This window comes from Gnatocerus cornutus, chromosome 9 (assembly GCF_029298725.1).
Source record: "Gnatocerus cornutus isolate USDA-ARS CGAHR chromosome 9, icGnaCorn1.1, whole genome shotgun sequence".
NCBI classification, from domain to species: domain Eukaryota; kingdom Metazoa; phylum Arthropoda; class Insecta; order Coleoptera; family Tenebrionidae; genus Gnatocerus; species Gnatocerus cornutus.
The window spans coordinates 1,004,952-1,009,742 of NC_142241.1; the positions used below are offsets into that span (position 1 = coordinate 1,004,952).

The 4,791-nt window shown below is 36.6% G+C and overlaps 1 pseudogene; it reads left to right on the plus strand.

The window, feature by feature from the left end:
* Nucleotides 1-374: 374 nt before the first annotated feature.
* Nucleotides 375-2,472, plus strand: LOC148167673 (uncharacterized; annotated as a pseudogene).
* Nucleotides 2,473-4,791: the final 2,319 nt, after the last annotated feature.

A 4,791-nucleotide genomic window follows, 5' to 3' on the forward strand; every position in this document is an offset into this window, starting at 1 on the left:
AGAAAATCATTAATATAATCAAGGAATCAAATTTATTCCATCTTCTTGGTGATTCATCAGATTCGTATAATTCCTTTGATTTTAAGAATCTTCAGAATCACTCGTATCAAAAAAACTTGTATGCAATACGTTGCACAATGGCTGCTTTTTTTGCGCATAAAAAATTCTATTTTGAATTTTGCCATTAATCCATTGACTCACAATGTCCGTAAAAGTTGCATATTATACTTACTCCAACTTATGAAATTATTTCAGATAAATTATAAGTTAAAGGGTTAATTCAAAATGCAACGATTGTTAAATTCACTCTGGCCTGTCTATCATGCTTCCAATTCGTTTGTATTTTGCTATTTATTGTGACCAACATTAATTCTTGGTTTTCATCAATGTTACAGGTTACATTGTTACTCTTCTTTGTTAATTATGGGGGACCATCCGACCGAGAGAGAATGTACCCTTTCACCGGATTTTGAAGATGTTCTGAGTTGTGATAACTTTGTTGATAAAAGTGGGTTGATTTTTGCAATTGTTACATCGAAGTTTCGTGTGACACTTTGTACAGCACCGCGTCGGTTTGGAAAAAGTGTAAACTTAACTATGCTCCAACGATTCTTGGAACTGGAAGTAGATGAAAATGGAATAGAGAAAACAACGGTTTTGGAAGAAAAGGTCAACTATAAACTGTTCAATTCAGCAAGGTTCAAGTTAAAAGTTATGGACCAGCGGAATAAGAACTTTGTAACAACTCATTTCGGGCAATATCCGATTATCAAGCTAAATTTTCAATGTTCTGATCCCATCACAAACCAATCTGATGCAGTGGATGTGTGTAGACTAGCTATACATTGCGCTTTTGAGGAACACGAGTACCTTTACGAATCCACAGTGTCGCCGTTGAAAGATTATGAAAAAGATATTTGTAGACAATGGTGTAACCCACGTGCCTACGAAGAAATTCCAGAAAAACATGTAAAGGCGGGGTTGCGAGACTTGGTAGTTTATCTGAATAAGTTTCATAAAAAAAAAGTTTTCCTGCTTGTTGACGAGTATGACTCGATTGTTTCAAATGCATTGTATAATCTGGTAGATGCCAAGTTGAACGACCTAACGGAAGTTGCTTCATTCGCCTTTGGAGCTATTGGAGATGCTTTAAAACGAGTTCCTGAACTCTTTCAAGGAGTGTTTATGACAGGAATTTTAGATATTGCTGGTATAACGATTTCCAGCGTATTGGGTAACTTGGAACGACTACAATTCGGAACCCCCAATCTGTGCCAGGATTACTATGGGTTTTCTGAAGATGAAGTCGATATGCTGTTTGATCGGTTTGAAGTAGAGGAGGGGTTGAGGACAAAAGCGAAAGCCAAATATAATGGATACTACAATGGGGACAAGAAACGACTATGTAATCCTCAATCGGTTGTGCGTTTTCTGAAAAATTTACGTCTGGGAGAACATGCTTTGCAAAATTATTGGCAACAATCTGGTTACATCCACAAGATGTGTAACCTATTTCATGAGGATGTCGTGCCTAACTTGTTGACTAGCCTACTACAAAGTGCGATAGATATGCAAAATTTGAAACTGGGACCGTTAGAATTAAGTGATCTGCAATCGTTGCAAGGGATATTAGCTGATGCGAATTTGCATTGTGACGAACACATTATTGTTAGGTTTTTTATATCTCTTGGATACTTAACATAGGCTGATTCAAAACTCAAAATACCTAACGGCGAGTTAATTCAGGAATTTACAAAGAGGCTACGAAACTATTTTTTTATTGAATATGGTATTAACAAAAATTTGTCCAAGGATTGTTCAAAATCATTTTCTGAACTTGTCAGTCTCTGTGAAAAAGATGGCTCCTTACCAGAGTTCAATAAAGAATTAGCAAATTTTCAAAGTACTGTAACCCGTCTACTTCAACAGTCAAAAATTATCGATCCACTAAATGAGGCAACATTACAGAGTATAATTACATTGACATGTACTCACAACGGATTTCTCTTTGGAAATGAAATAATCATCCCAAATGATAGAACCAAAATTGATATAATGCTATAATAATCGAATTAAAATGTGATCCACATGCTGTAGAAGATGCAGTAAAACAAGTTTTTGAAAATCACTACTTCAATGTCTTCACAATGGCGAAATATTTTAATGATCGTCCTACAGATCCTTCTCTTTCTCTTATTATGGGAATGCATGTAGATTCTGAAAAGAAAGCATCTGTGATGTGCCTCCGAATGGAGGATATTAGGGCTGTTCTAGATGATCACAACATTCCGGCAGAGCCATCGCTAGAAAATGGCATTGAGATAGCTGTTAATACTAGGGGTGAAGAAATCATTAATCTATTTTGCGAAAAAGCAATTCGTGTCGGCTAATTTTTAGTTTTAATTCAGTATATTTTTAAGTTTAGTAATACTTAATTCAAAGTGTATTTTTAAGGTTAGGGGCAAGTTGATTTTAGTTTTTAGTTTAGTGTTATATTGTTTTAGTAGAAATGAAAAGCCTCCTTTTTTTTAATATTGGACTTTTAGTAACTGGAAGCCGATCTGGTGGGTTTTAAAGGTTCTTTTGTTACCCAAACCACCTTGGTCAGGAAGTGAAATGCACAATATTCGGGGTCTCTGAAATGGGTTTAATAGATAGTTTTTGATTTTTTTCCTCGGTTTTGAGAGTCTTCCATCGACTTACAGTAATATCGAACAACAATGACCTGTCCTGTGTATTCAGGATTGATGGTCGTGCCGATGATTCTCTTCGATAGATACATACCTAAAAATGGTATAAGCTGTCGTGAAAGAGGAAATGCTGTAAATAGATCGGATTGTAGAAGAAGAATTTACTAGGTTTCTAAACTAGGATATTATGAAAAAACAGATAAAGCAATCCATGTAAACGAAGAAGACAAAGTATGGAAAATAAGCAAGATTCATCAATGAATCGGGATTAACGTATATTATTTTATGGGGCACATTTGGTAGAGATAAATTTAGGGAAACCATAATATGTTACAGACGTTAAGAGATTTTACCAAATCTTATTAGATGAAAAACTTGGTAATATAGTCAGAGATATATAGTTTTAATTTATTTAATTTTTGTTTAACAATATTTTTTATTCCAATTTTAGACCTGTTCAATTTTTTATTTTATTTTACCAGTTATTATCCTGATCCATGAATAAAAAGCCATTTTGGGGTAAATTTTGTAAGTGCTCTAACGTTCTGATCCAGGAATAAAAATCCATTTGGAGGGTTCGAAAACCTCATAAATTTGAATAAGTTTTTTGTCTCTTTTTCAATGATTTGTGCATGTGCCAATTGGCTTGGTCCAGAAATAAAAAGCTATTTTGGGATGTCTAAAAACAACGGATTTTGTAAGGTTTTAAATGGTTTTATCATGTGTCCAATTTCTGATGGTCTATAGATTTTTGGGGCGCAGAAAAATTGATGATTTTAGGTCTTTTTCGATTGTTTACTTTTGAGGAAACAGCGGAATTTGTAAGATTCTCCCCAGTTTTTAAAACGCCAAATGTCCCGGTACCAACTCTCCTTGATTTGGTGTTGTTTTTCCCTTTTTTTTTGCATGCGCCAAATGGTTTGGTCCAGAAATAAAAAGCCATCTACAGATATTTGACTACTTTTGGGGTGCATAAAAATTAATGCTTTTTGAGAGGTTTTAGCCTTTTTTCGGTTGTTTGCTTTTGGGCAAACAGCTAAATTTGTAGGATTCTGCCGTGATTTTTAAGACGCCAAATGACCTGGTCCAGAAATAGAAAGCCATTTTGGGGTGTTTAAAAACAAGGCATTTTCTAAGTTTTTTGTAGAATTTTACCTTGTTTTTTCGTGTGCCCAATTTTTGGTGGTCTACAGATATTTGGGTACTTTAGGGGTGGATATAAAAATTAATGCCTTTTGAGAGGTTTTATGCCTTATTCGGTTGTTTGCTTTTGAGAAAACAGCTGAATTTGTAAGATTCAACCCTGATTTTTAACACGCCAAATGCCATGGTCCAGAAGTAAAGACATTTTGGGGTGACTCAAAACAAGGAATTCTGTAAGGTTAGTAAGCTTAGTAAGCTAAGGAAAACCGCAAGGAAACTCTGGAATAGAGCAAGACTTGCGGGAACAAACGAGTCTTGGGAGCTTTATAAGAAGGCTCAAAGGGACTTCAAATCTGAGGTAAACCGCAGGAAAAGGGACAGCTGGAGAGACTACTGTGAGCGGATTAACAGCTTTCCGCAAGCAGCAAGACTTCAGAAGGTTCTATCAAAAGACAAGTCTGTCAGTCTGGGGTGTTTGAGAACCCAAACAGGGGACTACACGGTCTCCGAGGAGGATACTCTGAGGCTCCTACTACAGACTCACTTTCCAAACTCCTTGGAATCCAAGGAGGAAGAAAGTATCAACATTGGAAAATGCACCACCTCTCGGGAGGCGTGGAGATTTGCTTCTAAAATCATCACCCACGAAAGGATAAAATGGGCCATAAATTCATTTGCGCCTTACAAGTCGGCAGGTTTGGATGAGATATTTCCAGCTCTCTTACAAAAGGGACTAGATATGCTCACCACACCACTGCTGCACCTATTCAGAGCCTGTCTTGCACTCGGCTACATACCACGTAGCTGGAGGGAAGTCAGGGTAATCTTTATACCCAAGCCAGGGCGTGCAACATATGCCGAGGCTAAAAGCTACAGACCGATCAGCCTTTCCTCGTTTTTACTAAAAACCATGGAAAGACTGATAGACAAACATGTTAGGGAGGAGTTGCTGTGCAAT